This window comes from Eumetopias jubatus, unplaced genomic scaffold (genome assembly GCF_037043125.1).
Source record: "Eumetopias jubatus isolate StellerSeaLion01/CBP00866 unplaced genomic scaffold, mEumJub1_p1.0 scaffold_13, whole genome shotgun sequence".
NCBI lineage: Eukaryota > Metazoa > Chordata > Mammalia > Carnivora > Otariidae > Eumetopias > Eumetopias jubatus.
In genome coordinates this window covers 98,931,707-98,938,658 of record NW_028274819.1, presented here as the reverse complement: position 1 = coordinate 98,938,658, position 6,952 = coordinate 98,931,707, and the positions used below count along the sequence as shown (strand labels likewise).

The following is a 6,952-nucleotide window of genomic DNA, read 5'->3' as shown; positions in this document are numbered from 1 at the left end:
TTAAAAATGCTCGTTGGGGGCGCCTGGGCGGCTCAGTTGGTTAAGCGACTGCCTTCGGCTCAGGTCATGATCCTGGAGTCCAGGGATAGAGTCCCGCATCGGGCTCCCCGCTCAGCGGGGAGTCGGCTTCTCCCTCTGACCCTCTTCCCTCTCGTGCTATCTCTCATTCTCTCTCTCTCAAATAAATAAATAAAATCTTTTAAAAAACATTAAAAAAAATGCTCGTTGGATAGGTGAATGAAGGAATGAGTGAATGAAGATTAAGTAAAAAATATTTCAAAACTATAAACATAGTTAATTTGAGGAGTGAGAGAGGGAGGAAAGCAGAGAAAAGTATTGAAATTTGATCCTGAAAACCTGCCAGAGGAAAGTGAGATGTGGCTTTAAAAAGGAAAATGAGGCTTTCTCTGCCCGTGGACACCGCAGAGTAAGCATCGTTAAAGTCTCCCCTCCCACCGCCCTCATGTCTAAGTCAGAGTCTCCCAAAGAGCCTGAACAGCTGCGGAAGCTCTTCATCGGAGGTTTGAGCTTTGAAACAACCGATGAGAGTCTGAGGAGCCATTTTGAGCAATGGGGAACGCTTACGGACTGTGTGGTAATGAGAGATCCAAACACCGAGCGCTCCAGAGGCTTTGGGTTTGTCACGTATGCCACTGTGGAGGAGGTGGATGCAGCCATGAACGCAAGGCCACACAGGGTGGATGGAAGAGTTGTGGAACCAAAGAGGGCTGTCTCAAGAGAAGATTCTCAAAGACCTGGTGCCCACTTAACTGTGAAAAAGATTTTTATTGGTGGCATTAAAGAAGACACGGAAGAACATCACCTAAGAGATTATTTTGAACAGTATGGGAAAATTGAAGTGATCAAGATCATGACTGACCGAGGCAGTGGCAAAAGGAGAGGTTTTGCTTTTGTAACATTTGATGACCATGACTCTGTAGACAAGATTGTCATTCAAAAATACCATACTGTGAATGGCCACAACTGTGAAGTAAGGAAAGCCCTATCTGAGCAAGAGATGGCTAGGGCTTCATCCAGCCAAAGAGGTCGAAGTGGTTCTGGAAACTTTGGTGCTGGTCGTGGAGGTGGTTTTGGTGGGAATGACAACTTTGGTCGTGGAGGGAACTTCAGTGGTCGAGGTGGCTTTGGTGGCGGTTGAGGTGGCTTTGGTGGCAGTCGAGGTGGTGGTGGATATGGTGGCCGTGGGGTTGGCTATGACGGATTTGGTCATGATGGAAGCAACTCTGGAGGTGGCGGAAGCTCTAATGATTTTGGCAATTACAACAATCAATCCTCAAATTTTGGACCCATGAAAGGAGGAAATTTTGGAGGCAGAAGCTCTGGCCCCTTTGGTGGTGGAGGCCAATACTTTGCCAAACCACGAAACCAAGGTGGCTGTGGTGATTCCAGCAGCAGCAGCAGCTATGGCAGTGGCAGAAGGTTCTAATCACTGCCAGGAAACAAAGCTTAGCAGGAGAGGAGAGCCAGAGAAGTGACAGGGAAGCTACAGGTTACAACAGATTTGTGAACTCAGCCAAGCACAGTGGTGGCAGGGCCTAGCGGCTACAAAGAAGACATGTTTTAGACAATACTCATGTGTATGGGCAAAAAACTCGAGGACTGTATTTGTGACTAATTGTATAACAGGTTATTTTAGTTTCTGTTCTGTGGAAAGTGTAAAGCATTCCAACAAAGGGTTTTAATGTAGATTTTTTTTTTTTTGCACCCACGCTGTTGATTGCTAAATGTAATAGTCTGATCATGACGCTGAATAAATGTGTCTTTAAAAAAAAAAAAAAGGAAAATGAGAAGACACCTTTCCTGAGACACCTGGGGTTAAAAATGGAATTGCAAAACATTTTAAAATTTTTGTGTTGTCTGTTATTGCTAATAATAATGTGTATGTATTGTTGAGTACTTACTACGTAGCAGCACTTAGATTATATAATCTTATTTATTAATATATTATCTAACTTCACAACCTTATGAGATAGATGTTCCTGCCAGTTGATAGATTAGATAAAAGTTACTTGCCTAGAGGCATTCAGCTAGTAAGTGGTCAATATAGGAGTCAACCACGGGTCAAATTCCGAAGTCTCAGCTTCTAACCATTATGACATACTGCCTCTAAAGCTCTCCTCAGGAAGCACATTTGCAGGGGTGCTTTTCTTACGCAGTGTAATTTAGCTAATGTCATATTTCCAAAGAATCAGCATCAATTCGTCTTGTCTGAGCTTCGGTGGTCCATATCGAAGGCCCCTGGAAGCTGCCACAATAAAACAACAATTCCAGGCAAGATTTTTACTTCTTTAAAATTAACAATTTGTCTTTTTTACAACATGTTTATGTATGTATGTATTTATTTATTTGAGAGAGAGATCACAAGCAGGGGGGAGGGGTAGAGGAAGTAGCAGACTCCCCATTGATTAGGGAGCAGGATATGGGACTTGATCCCAGGACCCCGGGATCATGACCTGACCTGAAGGCAGACGCTTAACTGACTGAGCCACCCAGGCGCTCTACAGTATGTTTTTATAACAAAAATAAAAAATACAGTTTGACATATATCCTCCCAGGCAGGCAAAGTTTTAAAATCTGTGAGCTTCTATACACAATGGAATATTATGCAGCCATCAAAAGGAATGAGATCTTGCCATTTGCAATGACATGGATGGAACTGGAGGGTGTTATGCTGAGTGAAATAAGTCAGTCAGAGAAAGACATGTATCATATGACCTCACTGATATGAGGAATTCTTAATCTCAGGAACAAACTGAGGGTCGCTGGAGTGGTCGGGGGTGGGAGGGATGGGGTGGCTGGGTGATAGACATTGGGGAGCGTATGTGCTATGGTGAGTGCTGTGAATTGTGTAAGACTGTTGAATCACAGATCTGTACCTCTGAAACAAATAACGCAACATATTTTAAGAAAGAAGAAAAAGAAGAAGATAGCAGGAGAGGAAGAATGAAGGGGAGTAAGTCAGAGGGGGAGACGAACCAGGAGAGATGATGGACTCTGAAAAACAAACTGAGGTTTCTAGAGGGGAGGAGGTAGGGGGATGGGTTAGCCTGGTGATGGGTATTAAAGAGGGCACATTCTGCATGGAGCACTGGGTGTTATGAACAAACAATGAATCATGGAACACTACACCAAAACAAATGATGTAATATATGGTGATTAACATAACAATAAAAAATTTAAAAAAAATCTGTGAGCTTCTATAATGCAGTGCTTAAGGGTACAGGTTCTGAAGTTGAGTAGCCTTTGTTTAAATCCTGGTTTTGCTACTCTCTAGCCCTGACATCTGTGATAGAATAGTTTTCCTCTTTGTGTTTTTGTTTTTGTTTTGTTTTAAGTAGGCTCTGTGCCTAGTGTGGAGCCCAACTCGGGGCTTGAACTCATGACCCTGAGATCAAGACCTGAGGTGAGATCAAGAGTTGGATGCTTGGGGCACCTGGGTGGCTCGGTCGTTAAGCGTATGCCTTCGGCTCAGGTCATGATCCCAGGGTCCTGGGATCGAGCCCCGCACCGGGCTCCCTGCTCCGCGGGAGGCCTGCTTCTCCCTCTCCCACTCCCCCTGCTTGTGTTCCCTCTCTCGCTGTGTCTCTCTCTGTCAAATAAATAAAATCTTAAAAAAAAAAAAGAGTTGAATGCTTACCCAACTGAGCCACCCAGGCGCCCCTAGGTTTCCTCTTTATACCTTGGTTTCCCCACCTGTAAAATAGAGATATTAGTGGTACCTATTTCAAAGAATTCTTGTGAGGATTTTTTTTTTTTAACACTCACTGAAAGAGAACTTTTTATTACTTTTATGTACAGAAAATTTATTTTTTTTAAAGATTTTATTTATTTATTTGACAGAGAGAAACACAGTGAGAGAGGGAACACAAGCAGGGGGAGTGGGAGAGGGAGAAGCAGGCTTCCTGTTGGGCAGAGAGCCCGATGTGGGGCTTGATCCCAGGACCCTGGGATCATGACCTGAGCCGAAGGCAGACGCTTAACGACTGAGCCACCCAGGCGCCCCTATGTACAGAAAATTTAAAAGCATCCATTTAGCCCAATTTGGTGGCCAGTTCTTTAGCCTTTGCCTTTTCTAACTTGGCAATGCAAGCCGCCAACTTTGCACCCTGGATGGTGCCTCCCCAGTGTCGGCGGATCTCATCATATCTGTCATTGTCGTTGGTCCTGATGGCTTCCACCAGCTTAGCCAGAGCTCCTTTGTCTTCTGAGTTGACCTGTGTGAAGGCAACGGTGGTGCAGGTTTTCCTGTGGACCAGACGCCCCAGCCTGGCCTTCCCCTTGATAATGCTAGTAGGGAACCCCCATCCTATGACACAGGGCAGGCAGGAAGACAACTAGCTCAATGGGATCCACATCATATACAATCACTACCCGCTGAGACTTCTTGTTTTCCACCAAGGTGGTGACAGTGTTAACCCCAGCTCAAAGGACAGGCAGCTTCTTAGTGAGGACATTCCCTTTGTTGACAGCTTTCTTCTCAGCCCCAGCCAACAATCTCTGCTTCTTTCTTTGCTTTGTCTCTGGTCTGTATTTGTGGGCCAGTTTAAGCAGTTGAGTAGCTGTTTGGCAGTCTAAGGCCTGGGTGCACTGGTTAATCGCAGGATGCACTTGTAGACATTTACAGGGAAGAGCCCTTTGCTGCTGCAGTTGGATGTAGCGGGGCCATTTGACAAAGCAGGTGAGGTCCCTTTTGGACTGGATGTGCTCCTGTCTGATGCCAAAATTCTTGGGCCTTTTCTCAAACAGGGGATTGACCACCTTCTTGGCCTCCTGCTTCTTCACAACAGCAGGAGCTGGGGCCACCTTGTTCCCCTTAACCTCCTTTTCTTTTGTCATCTTGAATGGCTGGAGGAGAGAGAGTTTTGTGGGGGAATAAATGAGATAATCCATGTGAAGAATTTAGAATAATGCCTGGCTCATTGTAAGTGTTCAGTAAGCATTAAGGAATATACAAGAGATAAAAAGAGGCAGTGTCATCATGAGAAAAGCTGGCTTTGAATCCTGACTCTACCATTTACAGGCTGTTTGAGTTTGGAGAGGTGTTTAACTTCTTTGATCCTCAGTGTCCTTATCTGGATTGTTGTAAAGAATTGGAGATAACGTGTAAAGTACCTGACACAAAATAAACACTCAATAAAAGAATGCTGTTTATCCATTTCAGCAGTGGATGAGTGCTATAGAGCTGAGCCAGTGATATGGGATAAAATGATATAGGATGTAGGGAAGAACTGCTGAATCAGGTCTACTCAAAGTCTGACTTTTGGCATGGGGGAACTGCCAACAGAATCAGAAGACTGGATTTGAGTTTTATTTCCATTATATACTGGCTTAGAACTTTGTGTAAATTTCTTTTTTTTTTAAGATTTTATTTATTTGAGAGAGAGAGAGAGCGAGTGAGAGAGAGAGAACACGAGCAGGACAGAGGGAGAGGAAGAAGCAGACTCCCCACTGAGCAGGAAGCCCAACGCAGGGCTCAAACTGAGGACCCTGGGATCATGACCTGAGCCGAAGGCAGACACTTAACTGACTGCCACCCGGGCGCCCCTGTGTAAATTTCTTAAACTTGTCATCATTTTCTTCATCTGTAAAAAAGGCATAAGCCTTGCTTCCTGCACACTTTTTTTTAAAGTAGTCTCCACACCTAGTGTGGAGCCCAACAGAGAGCTTGAAATCAGGGCGCTGAGATTGAGACTTGAACAGAAATCAAGAGTCAGACGCTTAACCAATTGAGCCACCTGGGTGCCCCTCCTGCTCACATGTTTTAAAAGGGTATAATTTAGGAGCACCTAGCTAGCTCAGTCAGTAGACCATATGACTCTTGATCTTGGGGTTGTGAGTTCAAGGCCCACATTCATTTAAAAATAAAATCTTAAAAAAAAAAAAAAAAGATGGGTGCCTGGGTGGCTCAGTTGTTAAGTGTCTGCTTTCGTCTCAGGTCTTGATCCCAGAGTCCCGGGATCGAGTCCCGCATCCGGCTCCCTGCTCAGGGGGAGTCTGCTTCTCCCTCTCCCACTCCCCTTGCTTGTGTTCCCTCTCTCACTGTGTCTCTGTCAAAAAATAAAATAAAATCTTAAAATAAAATAAAATAAAAGATACAAACCATAAAAACTCACCCTTTTAAAGTGTACAATCTGTGGTTTTTAGTATAGTCACAAAGTTGTGCAATCACCACCTCTAATTCCAGAACACTTCCATCACTTCAAGAAACAAACCTCAGGGGTGCCTGGGTGGCTCAGTCATTAAGCGTCTGCCTTCAGCTCGGGTCATGATCCCATGGTCCTGGGATCGAGTCCCGCATCGGGCTCCCTGCTCAGCGGGAAGCCTGCTTCTCCCTCTCCCACTCCTCCTGCTTGTGTTCCCTCTCTTGCTGTGTCTCTATCAAATAAATAAATAAAATCTTAAACAAACAACAAACCTCACTCCCCATTCCTTCCCTCTCCCAGTGCCTTGAAGCCCTACTTCTTGTCTCTATGGATTTGCCTACTCTGGACATTTCATACAAGTGAAATGAACAGGTTCAGAGCAAGTCTTCCCATATAAGATATGGTCTTTCATGACTGGTTTCCTTCACTTAACATAATATTTTCAAGGATCATCCATGTTGTATCATGTATCGGTATCTTTCTATGACTGATATTCCACTGTACAGATGTACCACGTTTTGTCTTCCATTCATCTATTGATGGATATTTGCATTGTTTTCACCTTTTGGGTATTAGGAATAATGTTTCAAGGAACATCGTTGTAAAAATTTTGTACGAACATGTGTTTATTTATAAGTCATCTCTACATGCAACATGGGCTCAAACTCACCACCCAGAGTTCAAGAGTCTCATACTCTTCTGACTGAGTCAGCCAGGCGCCCCTGTATGAACATGGGTTTTTAATTCTCTTGGATATATACCAAGGAGTGAAATTGATAGGTCATATG

The 6,952-nt window shown here is 44.2% G+C and overlaps 2 pseudogenes; one reads left to right on the top strand and one right to left on the bottom strand.

Annotated features, from left to right (window-relative positions):
• Positions 1-426: 426 nt before the first annotated feature.
• Positions 427-1,447, top strand: LOC148162687 (heterogeneous nuclear ribonucleoprotein A1-like 2; annotated as a pseudogene).
• A 2,605-nt stretch (positions 1,448-4,052) lies between these two features.
• LOC114211256 (large ribosomal subunit protein eL8 pseudogene) lies at positions 4,053-4,857 on the bottom strand (annotated as a pseudogene).
• Positions 4,858-6,952: the final 2,095 nt, after the last annotated feature.